Consider the following 15,215-nt stretch of genomic DNA (forward strand, 5'->3'; position numbering starts at 1 on the left):
CTTCAAAATAAGCCGAATTACTGGAAACAATGTTCTCGTGGCTGCAGAAAAACATACGACCTCTTAACATGAAAGCATGCATGCCGCGATTGATCGCACACCTACCAATATTTTGATCAGGACAAAAAACAGAACTGTTGTTCCATTTTGCTCTAGGGAGTAATCCTGAGAATATTACTTTCACAGTTGGAAAGATGTTGATGACTGCTTGAACCAACTGTTCCAAATCTCCCAACAAAGTAGGTGAACTCATGTAGCCCAAATGGAAAGCACCATAGTGCAAAACTACCTCATGGGAACTGATCATCCTACGCATATCTCTGCAAACTTGGAGAATTGCCTCTACATTTCAATCGGTTGCAGCGCTCCACACCACCTCCACTCCTCTTACATCGAAATTGTTTGCCACATGCCTACATTCAGAATAGTGCTGTAAACCATGCACAAAAATATCTCCGAGCACCAACACTCTGACTGTCTCCACCTCTGCCATCTTCACTACACACACTCTCTTTCTACACAAATCAACAATGTGAACATCTGATTGGCTCATCCCTACAGTCCCCTTTCCATGCTGGTTATTGCTGGAAAACCCCATATGTGGCACGCCCTACCCACGGACAAGCGCAGTGTCCGTGCAGCATGTAACTCTTAGGAAGCCCTTCTACCATTTCCACATCACTCGCGAATCCATTCCCTCATTGGACAAAGCTAAGAAGTCACACAACCATCCACCAATCACATCCAAGACCTCTACATCTAACTCCGTCATCATAGTTCTGCACTTCAAATGTACTGTTGATCACTCTGAATACAAGTCTCATATCATTGCAAAGCACCTACTACAAAAACTACTGTGCAGGTCTCGAGGATTTCTACTTACAGCTCCATGCATACCCACATGCATGATTTCAAAGTACAGGTATGCATATTTTATTCAGAATACATGTGCAACTCTTATGATTCCATTTAAACAAATTAATGCCACTAAATCTGCATAGCCAATACAAACATACCAACGCTCCCACTTTAAGCATGAGACTTCCGATTTTTCATTGAAAATTCGCACTACTTCTTACTGTCTCCCACATAACCTATACATACGTGCCAACCCTCCCAATTTACGTGCGAAACTCGATTTTTCATTATAAAATGTCACCATTTTTTACTGTCTTCTGCCTAAATTAATGCTGCTTCCAATGCAATCGTACAAGAAAAATAAACGTTCCTGATTGCTGTGGTGACATCTCCCTCTCAGGTCGTTCCGATTTTTCGCATTCCTACTTATAATATAAAAGTATTCAAATTGTTCCCATCTTCTATAATAACACTTCCAAACCTCTCTGCTATCTACAACACAGCTGCAAAAAAACAAGGGAATTTCATGAACTTAAAATTGTACTCATTTACGAAGCAGGTTCAACTAACATATTGCAAATAACATATAAAGGCTGCACATAGTCAAATGAAATGCACACATACACTGTGTTGAGATATGAAACGAGAATACTTCCACGAAAGCTGAAAAATGAATGTGTACATTAACATCAGTGCTCTAAACACACAAAATTACTAACTTCTTCATTTTACAATTGCAATGAAGACCACTCTCCTGAAAATCAACAGCATCTACACTACAAACAACATATCTGAAGAAACCTGGTCATTGCACAAAAAAAGTAAGTACAAATCGACCTTTATATTCTTACTGTTCCTCAAAGAGACTTTGTGGGTTATTTATGTAATTTGCGCACCAAATAAAAACATCGATTTTTGAACCATTCTGCCCACAAATCCCCATTTATTAAACAGAGATTAGCAGGCAGAATGGCACACAAATCCCTGTTTTTTTGGAAAACAAATAACATACGCCACCCTTAGAATGTTAGTACTACAAAACAAAGAACTGTTTTAATTTAATACAATTACGTTTACTATTAATACTTTTTCTCACCACTAGTTCACTTTGTACTCTCATCTGAACCGCAGTGTAGTAACATACAAACAGAGGAATAGCCTTCGCAGCTCATTGTAACTTCCCAATGCACATTCACATTCACACACCACCACATACATCTTCCCCAAGCCCATACACGCATGGACACAGCCCACATACATTGTAAAACAGACCAACCCATACCTTCTTTTTTTTCAACAGACCCCAAAGAATGCCTACCAAAAAGCAAGTCCGTAGAAAGGAAAGCAAAAATAGAGCAAATGACAATAAAAGTGTCCAAAGTAAGCATCCATGTCGACCAGAGTTTGTACAAAACATTGAAACAAAACAGCTAATGCCGTCATTTAGCATAACAAATGATGCATCAACTACAGAAACTTTGCTTCCTGTATCAAAATGTGGCACAAAGCAGAAAATGCTTTACAAGAATTTGGCTACCACTTCTGCTAACAGTGCTCCTATAAATCCTGATATACTAGCAAGAATCCATAGTAAAAAAAGTATTTTAGCAAAAATGTTCCGCCACAGAGTCCTTCAGAATCTAATAAGAAGAGGGTTGAAATCATCAACAACCCTTAAAACGCACCATAGAAAATTAATCCTAAAAGCTCTCGTAGACAGTGCAATCCTTCTCAAAAGGAAGTTATTTATTTTAGTTTTAAACAGGATGAAACCACTAACAAAGCTAAGTACTAAACTACAAAAGAAACATCTCAATAAACGGAATGTCAACAAAAATAACTTCTTAAATATTTGTGGAGGAGAATGGTGTCACACAATGACCACAGAACCATATTTTAATGAAGAAGCATACAAACAAAATCAAACAAAAACAATTGCCATCCATAGCAGTGGACGAGGATATGAAAAAATCAATAATACCATCATGGAACAAGAAACACTGCTTACAAAAGTACCCCCAGAAAATGCAGAATTACTCTCCATTCGACTGAACCAGACCGTCCAGTATACAAATGGCCGTGCACGTCAATGTGTAACATTCCTAACAAATCTTTCAAATCTTTACGCCAGTTCCTCAATCAGTACATGAAAGGTAAAGACAAAATAAAAACGAAAGTGCTGCAAAATATGGATACCTGTCTAGTGCGCAAATACACAGGACTACAAGGGCACTCATTAGCCTGCATTTCAGGACCTATTTGTAAAAGCACCTTCCATGATATCAAAATGATATCAACACATCATTCAAATGTAAGAAATCTAGTGTATAAACAGTACTATGCTAAAAGTCCAGCTTTAGAACTAGCCAATTTAAATAACACTCTTCTGCATGGTACACCCAAATACCTACAAGAAGAAATCAACCGTATCCAGAGAAAATATTTTGGAAGTGAAAGCCACGTACAAAATGCAATAGTTTTAGATCAGACCAGCAACAATTCTGCAAATGGCAACCTTCTATTACACACATACAAAAAAGAAATACTAAAGTTTAAATGTACATCCGCTGAAGTACCAAACCATGTGTGTGTGTGTTGCCACAGAACTTTTTACAAAAGTAACACAACAACTATAGATGTAACATACAAAGTAGAAGACAATGAAGATTCCAAATGGTTTGAATTAGCTGTGTACCTTTTAGCAGAAAACAAATACCAAATAAGTGAACCCCTATATGTTGCAGTTATCGCACTACATAACTTGACAACAACCAAACTCCTTCACGTGCTATCACAAATAATTTGGAAATATTCCCACTACCAAAACCCCTGCAACAACTCAATGTGTATGAGAGCATCATAATTCAAACTGTACACTCATTTCAAGCAATAATACGCCTTCAACCAAAAACAGCAAAATTATCTCCCTCTGAATTGGTGAAAGGCATTTGTGGCAAAGTAGTTTATTTGCCATTAGATCTGACAGAAAATGTGCACACTCTAGGAGTGCAACATCCAACAGAGCATTCTTTAATTGTCTTAGTAAATGGTGTACCAACAAAAGACAAAAAAAATTGGCAACAACTCGTTGACTTACATAAAGATAGACAAGCCTTGCAATATCTGAAGCACAAAAATTAATACTACAAGGACATAAATATTGAAGAAAGCTTAAGGGAAACAACTGAAATAATTCTAGACTCATCAGAAACTGGTCAATTTGAACTACTGGATCCTACTGCAGTATCCACTCTTTCGGACCATTATACAATTCATCCATTGCACTCTAATGAGAGCATAGATGATGCACTAGAAACGTACCAAATGCGACAAACAAAAGGATCACCAATGAGCATATGGGAAAAAAGTATAGAAGCACATGCTTTTCCACTACTATTTCCTACTGGCACGTGCTTTTCCACTACTATTTCCTACTGGCAAAGGAAGAAGATGTGATGATAGACCCACTCAGATAACAGCATCAGAATACCGCTCATTACGAATGTATTCTGAAGATCCCAGATGTAGACAAAAAGTGGAATACATATTCCACCTACTCTTTGAAAGTGAATGAACAACCCTATGTTACAAAGTTGCACACATATTGAAATCTGGAACCCACTTTCAAAATATGTCAGCGACGTAATTAATACAAAAAGTGCAAGAAAAAAATGAGGTTTTACAATCAAGCATAACAAATCTGTTTGTAAACATGCGTGGTACGAAAGAATACTGGTTCCGACGTAACGGAGATGTACGTTGTATGATCAGAAACCTTGGAGCACCCACTTGGTTTGTTACATTAAGTTGTGCAGAATATGCATGGAAAGATTTACATGATTTCCTATGCATATCAAACAACAAAACCAACATAGATATACTAACATCTGGAGAACTTTGCTCTCTAGATCCTGTTAATGTTTCAAGATATTTCCACCATCGTTTCATTGCTATGCTACACTTTATTTGTAATAAAACTGTTCCTCCCCTTTTGGAGAAAAGAATTCCAAGCCAGAGGAGCACCACATATCCACAAACTTTTATGGATTAAAGGTGCACCTAAATTTGGACTGTTTTGCAGTTCATCCAAAAATATGTCACTTGTAAAATCCCTTCACAAAGGACACATAGTGGCATTCATGGACAAATTGTACAATTTCAAAGACACAAATGTGGCAAATATTGTCATCGCAAACACAAACGCAAAGGGGAATACTACACCAAATGCCGCTTTGGTTTCCCTAGACCAGTTACAGAAACAGGTGAAGTGAACAACTTCATGTCTTCAGTTCGACATAGTGTTAAAGGTAAATCACCTAAGAACACTTATTACATAAAAAGAACAGAAGAATCAAAATCTATCAATAATTACAATGCAATCATTGCCCTCTTATGTAACGCAAACATAGATCTGCAGTACATTGCAGACAATTCCACTGTAGTTGCACGATACGTTACAGCCTACTTAACAAAAGCAGAAAAAACAGAGCTGCAAGACCTCTTGAATGACCTATCATCAGACAAATCAGTATCTCAAAAATTGTACAGCCTAGACATAAAAATGCTCTCTCATAGAGAATGTGGCGCCTATGAAGCTGCAGATCGTTTAACCGGTACTGCTTTGTATGGAAAATCTGAAAATATAGTATGGCTAAGTCTTGGTCCTGCTAACTCTAGAAAAAGAGTTCTCAAATCATATGAGGACATAGAAACAATAGTCAAAAATAATCCCAACAGTCAAGACATTTTAAAGAAGAATTTACTAGACACATACCCGAACAGGAGTACCACTTTGCAAACCATGTGTCTATACCACATAGCCCAAAACTTTGCATACAAAAATAATATAAAACCTGATGAAAAGAAAGGTAGATATAAAGTGACAGATTGTGAAGGCAGATTAGTGAAATTTACCAAACAAAGCTTAATTAATCTTGTCAAATTGTCATTAAAACTCCTCAACAGAAAGAACTATATTACATGTCCCTGCTACAACTTTTTAAACCATGGAGAAAAGAGGAAGAGATACTAGATAAGTATGACTGCTATGAAGACACTTTCAAAACAAATGAAAGCGCTATCACCGATGTGAACTTTACGCAGTACAAAACAATGTTGCACAATGAACAGCAACACGGAGAAGACCTCCAGACCCAACTAGATAAGCACACTTCTGACAGTAGTCAACCTTCTGGAACAGGAAGTCAAGAACCACTAGGGCAGCCACTAATGGCAAATGAGGCATATTTAGCTATGACAGAAGTGGAAAACACCATGTATCACTATTATATTGCACATGGTGTACAGCACGAAAATAAAGAATGTACCTGCCAAAATTACAAGCCTATACTGCTGTACGTCAGTGGTGAAGCTGGTTCAGGCAAAACATTCTTAATCAAAATCATCAGCAAGTTCCTTCAACAATTGACAAACAACAAACTGTCAGCTATTTTAACTGCACCCACAGGTTTAGCTGCCTACAACATAGGCGGTGTCACTTTACACTGATTACTACTCCTTCCAGTAGAACACCAAAACAAATGAGACTATTAAAAACTTTCTACAGAAGCTGCAATGGAACTAGGCAGAGTGTTAAAACAAAGGAAAATGCTACTAATAGATGAAGTGAGCATGGTCTCCAACCTAATCTTGGCTTTAATTCACCTCAGATTGCAAGAAGTACTTAAAACAAACTACAAAGAACTTTTTGCAGGAAAACACATTATCGTTTTTGGAGATCTTCTACAATTGACACCATTGAAAGGTGAACCTATTTTTAAAACCTTAGGACACAAACTGTGCCGTAAAACTGTTGTCAGCATAGGAAATGTCAACCTTTGGCAACATTTCCAATATAGAGAATTAACAGAAAACATGCGTCAATCTGCAGACCTCACTTACACCAACATTTTCAAAAGTATTAGAATCGGTGTACAATCTCAAGAAGCACAAGCAATATTGAAAAAACGGCACATCCATGCACTTTATGGCGCTAACGCATATGCTACTGATGTTATGGAACAATTAGCGCACAAAAATGTCAATTGTATGGCCTTAATGCCAACTCTTGCAAGCTGTTCCAAATTCAATGAAACAATGTTAAAAAAAGAAATGCAACCAATAATTGAAATTTGCTCCACAGACAAACTGGACGTACATGGTATGACACTACCCATGTGTCAGCAAGCCACAACAAGACTAAATACCTTAGACAATTCAATCTACAACATAGCTGGTTTGGAAAAAATATTAAAATTGTCCTTCAATTGTAGAGTAATGCTTGAACGTAACCTTGATGTGGAGCAAGGACTAGTTAATGGGGCACTGGGTACAGTTGTTGGCTTTCAAACATACCCACGTGACAACAACATTCAGTTTGTCAATATTCTCTTTGACAAACTTTCAGAAGTAAAAAGGATAGGGCGCTCAACAGCTTGATTCCTTCTCTTCAAAGACATGTATGTACGTAGAGAACAATTTTCTCTAACTCTTGCATATGCAGTCACCATTCATAAATTCCAAGGTTACCCTAGACAAAGCATTGATAGATATTGGAAACACAGTCTTTAAAGAAGGCATGAGCTACATAGCACTGTCACGCTTACCTGCACTTGACGGTCTATTTCTAATCAACTTTGATGCAAGTAAAGTGAACACTGATATTTCTTGCATTTTAGAACACAATAGAGTGCCTTCACTGTACACCCCCATCTGAAATCTTATTCTGTTCCAGAAAAAGGAAAATGTTGTAAAATAAAACTAATTCAAACAGACATGCAACAGGATCTGACTGCAAACCCTTCAAAGAAAGCAAAAGAATCTAATACTTCATCAATTACCACAAGCAAAGAAGAACCTATTAGTGAAAGTAAATCAGGTACTTCTTCAAAAAAGGAACACGAACTCCGAAAAATTCACTCGGACACAGAATTATCAGGTCCATTCAAATTTTCAAATGAAACTGGTGTAAGTTGCTACGCAAATGTTGCAATGAATATTCTATTTCAATTGCCACCAATTGTTAACAACATTTACTAACACAGTACAGACCAATTGTGTTTGCAAATGTTAGTCCTTCATAGAAATGCAACAAACAATCCTGACAACACGTATAGTGTTCACGGAATAAGACAAGAATTGGACTACTGTGCTGGAATGGTGAGGTTCACTATAAACTCACAAGAAGATCCACAAGAATTTCTAATGTACTTACTACAAGTACTCGAAAACAAAAACATACCTATAAATGAAATCTTCCATTTTTCACACATGTGGAAACATACATGCACTCTCTGTAATAATGTGACACAGGAACAAATCTCTAATGAGTGATTTGTGTATGTATCCATACCTAATTGTGAATCCATTCCATTTCAGCAACTTCTACAAATGCAAACCATGGCAGATTATGTACTATCTGCAATTCAGATAATCGCTCCACCTTACTGATACAAACACATAGTAACTACATAATACTAATGCTTCTACGTTACAATGCAGATGGTACCAAAAACAACTGCAAGCTGACTGGATTCACACACGGTCAAGTGTCACTTGGTAAGAAAACCTTCACAACAATAGGTAGAATCTACCATGCAGGAGCCACAACCAATGCAGGTCGCTACACTGCATATATTAAAAAGAAATGTGGATGGGTCGACTGTCGAACACGCACATCCCTGTTTAACATGCAAATAAATTCATGAATCAGTGCCTCATTTGTATACCCGGCCACCTCAGTATCTTCACAAATATAAATCGCTGTGATTAACAAGCCGATTCATGGAATAAATGTGCGCCGAAAATCCCGGCGCAGAGGGGCCAATGCGTGCGCTGCGCCGAAAATCAGCGCAAAGCGCAGGGAAACCAGCGCACGTCGATTCATGGAAGTCCCTGCGCAAGAAAAGCAGAGGACGTGCGCGGAAAAAACGCGCGGCGCAGGCCGGCGCACAGGTCAACCAACGTCGTGCGCCACGGCCACTGCGCCATCACTCCGAGCGCAGCGCACAGCTCTAAAGTAGGCGGAACACAGGGCGGGACACTCGGAATGGGGAATAAAATGGGGCACAACACTCGGAATGGGGAAGAATGTGGGCGGCACGGGGAAAGTTCAGGAGGCAAGTGCGCGGAACGCCCACACGCTCGCATACAACACGTATTCATGGAATAGAATAGGGCAAAAAAGCGCACGCTCAAAGCAGCGCACAGGCACAAACAGGCACAAACACGACCGCCACAAGAAAGCAGGCGGTAGCGTGTCTGCGCCTGCAAGAAATGTGCGCTAAAAGGCGCGCCAACAAATAGCACCTATATACAGACATGACCAATGTACAATACTGTTGCCCTCCTGGACAAATGACGTACAAAGGGGTACCCACAAACACAGACACGCGCAGAGAGAAAAAATAAACGTGTGCGTGCATACCGGGGTGCGCGGTAAGTTCCACACGCGATATGGGCGGGTACGTGGATTGCAGGGGTGCGCGGGAAGTTCCACACGCGATATGGCAGGGAACGTGGATTCGAGGGGTGGGCGGGAAGTTGCACACGCGAAATGGCCGGGTACGTGGATTTCAGGGGCGCGCGGGAAGTCCCACACGCGATATGGCAGGGAACGTGGATTCGAGGGGTGCGCGGGAAGTTGCACACGCGAAATCGCCGGGTACGTGGATTTCAGGGGCGCGCGGGAAGTCCCACACGCGATATGGCAGGGAACGTGGATTCGAGGGGTGCGCGGGAAGTTGCACACGCGAAATGGCCGGGTACGTGGATTTCAGGGGCGCGCGGGAAGTCCCACACGCGATATGGCAGGGAACGTGGATTCGAGGGGTGCGCGGGAAGTTGCACACGCGAAATGGCCGGGTACGTGGATTGCAGGAGTGCGCGGGAAGTTGCACACGCGAAATGGCCGGGTACGTGGATTGCAGGAGTGCGCGGGAAGTTGCACACGCGAAATGGCCGGGTACGTGGATTGCAGGAGTGCGCGGGAAGTTGCACACGCGAAATGGCCGGGTACGTGGATTGCAGGAGTGCGCTGGAAGTTGCACACGCGAAATGGCCGGGTACGTGGATTGCAGCAGTGCGCGGGAAGTTGCACACGCGAAATGGCCGGGTACGTGGATTGCAGGAGTGCGCGGGAAGTTGCACACGCGAAATGGCCGGGTACGTGGATTGCAGGAGTGCGCTGGAAGTTGCACACGCGAAATGGCCGGGTACGTGGATTGCAGGAGTGCGCTGGAAGTTGCACACGCGAAATGGCCGGGTACGTGGATTGCAGGAGTGCGCGGGAAGTTGCACACGCGAAATGGCCGGGTACGTGGTTTTCAGGGGCGCGCGGGAAGTTCCACACGCGATATGGCCGGGTACGTGGATTTCTGGGGCGCGCGGGAAGTTCCACACGCGATATGGCAGGGAACGTGGATTCGAGGGGTGCGCGGGAAGTTGCACACGCGAAATCGCCGGGTACGTGGATTTCAGGGGCGCGCGGGAAGTCCCACACGCGATATGGCAGGGAACGTGGATTCGAGGGGTGCGCGGGAAGTTGCACACGCGAAATGGCCGGGTACGTGGATTGCAGGAGTGCGCTGGAAGTTGCACACGCGAAATGGCCGGGTACGTGGATTGCAGGAGTGCGCTGGAAGTTGCACACGCGAAATGGCCGGGTACGTGGATTGCAGGAGTGCGCGGGAAGTTGCACACGCGAAATGGCCGGGTACGTGGTTTTCAGGGGCGCGCGGGAAGTTCCACACGCGATATGGCCGGGTACGTGGATTTCTGGGGCGCGCGGGAAGTTCCACACGCGATATGGCAGGGAACGTGGATTCGAGGGGTGCGCGGGAAGTTGCACACGCGATATGGCCGGGTACGTGGATTTCTGGGGCGCGCGGGAAGTCCCACACGCGATATGGCAGGGAACGTGGATTCGAGGGGTGCGCGGGAAGTTGCACACGCGAAATGGCCGGGTACGTGGATTGCAGGAGTGCGCTGGAAGTTGCACACGCGAAATGGCCGGGTACGTGGATTGCAGGAGTGCGCGGGAAGTTGCACACGCGAAATGGCCGGGTACGTGGTTTTCAGGGGCGCGCGGGAAGTTCCACACGCGATATGGCCGGGTACGTGGATTTCTGGGGCGCGCGGGAAGTTCCACACGCGATATGGCAGGGAACGTGGATTCGAGGGGTGCGCGGGAAGTTGCACACGCGATATGGCCGGGTACGTGGATTTCTGGGGCGCGCGGAAGTCCCACACGCGATATGGCAGGGAACGTGGATTCGAGGGGTGCGCGGGAAGTTGCACACGCGAAATGGCCGGGTACGTGGATTGCAGGAGTGCGCTGGAAGTTGCACACGCGAAATGGCCGGGTACGTGGATTGCAGGAGTGCGCTGGACGTTGCACACGCGAAATGGCCGGGTACGTGGATTGCAGGAGTGCGCGGGAAGTTGCACACGCGAAATGGCCGGGTACGTGGTTTTCAGGGGCGCGCGGGAAGTTCCACACGCGATATGGCCGGGTACGTGGATTTCTGGGGCGCGCGGGAAGTTCCACACGCGATATGGCAGGGAACGTGGATTCGAGGGGTGCGCGGGAAGTTGCACACGCGAAATCGCCGGGTACGTGGATTTCAGGGGCGCGCGGGAAGTCCCACACGCGATATGGCAGGGACCGTGGATTCGAGGGGTGCGCGGGAAGTTGCACACGCGATATGGCCGGGTACGTGGATTTCTGGGGCGCGCGGGAAGTCCCACACGCGATATGGCAGGGAACGTGGATTCGAGGGGTGCGCGGGAAGTTGCACACGCGAAATGGCCGGGTACGTGGATTGCAGGAGTGCGCGGGAAGTTGCACACGCGATATGGCCGGGTACGTGGATTTCTGGGGCGCGCGGGAAGTTGCACACGCGAAATGGCCGGGTACGTGGTTTTCAGGGGCGCGCGGGAAGTTCCACACGCGATATGGCCGGGTACGTGGATTTCTGGGGCGCGCGGGAAGTTCCACACGCGATATGGCAGGGAACGTGGATTCGAGGGGTGCGCGGGAAGTTGCACACGCGAAATCGCCGGGTACGTGGATTTCAGGGGCGCGCGGGAAGTCCCACACGCGATATGGCAGGGAACGTGGATTCGAGGGGTGCGCGGGAAGTTGCACACGCGATATGGCCGGGTACGTGGATTTCTGGGGCGCGCGGGAAGTCCCACACGCGATATGGCAGGGAACGTGGATTCGAGGGGTGCGCGGGAAGTTGCACACGCGAAATGGCCGGGTACGTGGATTGCAGGAGTGCGCGGGAAGTTGCACACGCGATATGGCCGGGTACGTGGATTTCTGGGGCGCGCGGGAAGTTCCACACGCGATATGGCAGGGAACGTGGATTTGAGGGGTGAGCGGGAAGTTGCACACGCGATTTGGCTGTGTGCTCCCAGGCATTACCTGTACACCCTCCACGGCCCCTGCAGGCAGCACACACCACAGGGAACTACCCTGCACACCTGCTCATGTCTCCCACCACCCCCACCCCCAGCGCTGTGGGCAACCTGCCAGCAGGCCCCCACCCATGGCCAACCCATGTCTCCCACCACCCCCACCCCCAGCACTGTGGGGAACCTGCCAGCAGGCCCCCACCCATGGCCAACCCATGTCTCCCACCACCCCCACCCCCAGCACTGTGGGGAACCTGCCAGCAGGCCCCCACCCATGGCCAACCCATGTCTCCCACCACCCCCACCCCCAGCACTGTGGGGAACCTGCCAGCAGGCCCCCACCCATGGCCAACCCATGTCTCCCACCACCCCCACCCCCAGCACTGTGGGCAACCTGCCAGCAGGCCCCCACCCATGGCCAACCCATGTCTCCCACCACCCCCACCCCCAGCACTGTGGGGAACCTGCCAGCAGGCCCCCACCCATGGCCAACCCATGTCTCCCACCACCCCCACCCCCAGCACTGTGGGCAACCTGCCAGCAGGCCCCCACCCATGGCCAACCCATGTCTCCCACCACCCCCAACCCCCCATCCACCTGGGGCACCCTCCACCAGGCCCCCACCCATGTCCCCCTGGCCCCTGGTCCTGACGATACACAATAATGGCAGTAATGACCAGCATACCCAGCACAAACACCCAGGCAAGGATTGCATGCACCCACATAGTGAATGCAATCACATGACACAACCCCAAAGGCAAGTAAGCAAAAGAACACATGTCCGCCACACACACATACACAATGGGTGCAAGTCAATGTCAAAACACATATCATGGCATGTAAGAAACCAAAGAAAAAATGACACAAGTGTAAGATAATATTAAAATGTATTAAAAAATAAAAATAAAGTAAACTCTGACAACTATCTGGTAAAGCAAATAAAAGGTCCATGTCCGGGAACAAAAATGAGAAACCAAAAAACAAAGGATAGAAAAATGAATAGATTTTGTCCAAAGTAAACACATGTAGAATGAAATGAAAGATAAACCATTACGACATGGTGTGACCAATATGAAAGTAAAAAAATTTATCTCACAAAAAATAACTATATTTACAGGATTGTTCAAGGGTCCATGAGCCCAACACCACAAATTAAACCTAATACTAACTATTTAAAAAAATATGTACAAATAAGTGGCCATTGTCCAAGCGGTCCAAAAAAAAAAAATTAAATAAAGGAAACCTATCACTAACTAACTAAAAAACTATATACAAAGGCAGCGGGCTAGTCCTGCGGCTCACTTGGTGATGCTGGCCAGGGCATCCTCGAACTCCATGTCAATGTCCTGGAGGCGGGACTCAGTCCTGGCCCCGAGGTCTCGCAGGGACAACCCCATGTGCTCTCCAAATTCCCTGCGAGCCTCCTCGAGGCACTCAGCCCGCCTCAATGCCTGATGCATGGCGATCTCCGCCCTGGCCATGGCGAGCCGCTCCTCTTCCGCCCGCTGCCGCTCCGCACCTATCCGCTGGCCAAACTCCTCCCACACGGAACACACCGCCATGCCAGGGTTGCCCTGCCCTCCGGCCGATGCCTGCCCCTCCGATCTTGATGGCCCTGAGCCATGATGCCTCCCACGTCGAGCCCGCTGCTGCCTGCGACGCCACTGCCTCTGCCAGCACGACGGCATCCAGGCTGATGGTAACCACCGACGCCGTCGTGCACGTGCCCTGCCCGATGATGCCGGCACATCTTCCATCTGCTGGGGTCCACTTGCTGTGTCGTCCACCCCTGCTGGACCTCCGACTCCCAACTGCGGCAGGGATGGGATCCCCACCGAGCTGGCTGCATTGGTCGGGGCAGGTCCACAGGGGGCCATGGTGGCATCTGGGCCGGAAGACGGCAAGGAGAACGACTGGTGGATAGCCTGCACAGAGGAGGAGAGGGCCGTCAGATTGGCCAACACATGCAGGAACCCCCCGAACATGGCCGATCCCAATTGGGCCACGTCGGCACGGTGCACTTCGTGATGACGTGCGTGCTCCTCCCGGGAAGCACGCACGGCATCACGAATCACAGCCGTGCGCATCGCGACCCCAATCAGGACCTGCTCCACGCGGCCAGGGGTTCCCACGGCCGCAGGTGGAGGGGAGTCAGTTGACATGGACATCCCCTCTACCTGCGGACGGGCCTGGGACGGGGCATCCCTGCTGGTGCATGGTGGTGCACTCACAGGGTCAGGGACAGCGACATGCACAGGCCCCTCCACGGTGACCTGTGCTGCCTCCTGCCCCTGGCCCTGGACTGCACCACTTGCACCAGCAGGGATGCTCCCACCAGGGCCCATGTGTGCACCAGTGTCGGCCTCCTCCTCCTCTGTGCAAACCACCAACCTGGATGGCTCCTCACCGTCTCCCGCCGTAGCAGGCCCCTGTGGGGGCTCACCCACCCCTTCCGCTGCAGCCGTGGGGGCATCCCCGCCGCCTTGCTCCACAGCGCCGTCTCCGCCCTCTTCTTCACTAGCCGCTGCGTAGAGGGAGACAAAGAACACAAGCATCAGGCTACTGTACAATGGTCCCCTAGACAGGAAGCAATAGCAGATGAGCACCCCTGTCAAAGTACACTTCCATCATGTCCCTCCACAACACATGGGTCAGTCCAGGCAAAACACACACAGTAACAGGCATGGTGCATGCCATGCACATTTCCATGCATGTCCAATTGACTCTTGAAACATTCAATGAAATGTAACTCACATGCATCATGGCTCATGCATATCACATGCACACACTACACCTCAGTCACATCCATCTGGCCACAATCACACCAAACACAGGCAAAACAAGGGTAAGGTGGGTGCGTCACTGAATCTGTGCATTGTCACACACATGAGTCATGCATCCATGGCATGCACAAGTCACAGACATGCAGGTCAGGCACA

Source organism: Ambystoma mexicanum, chromosome 5q, assembly GCF_040938575.1.
Source record: "Ambystoma mexicanum isolate Mex_15411 chromosome 5q, UKY_AmexF1_1, whole genome shotgun sequence".
Classification (NCBI taxonomy): domain Eukaryota; kingdom Metazoa; phylum Chordata; class Amphibia; order Caudata; family Ambystomatidae; genus Ambystoma; species Ambystoma mexicanum.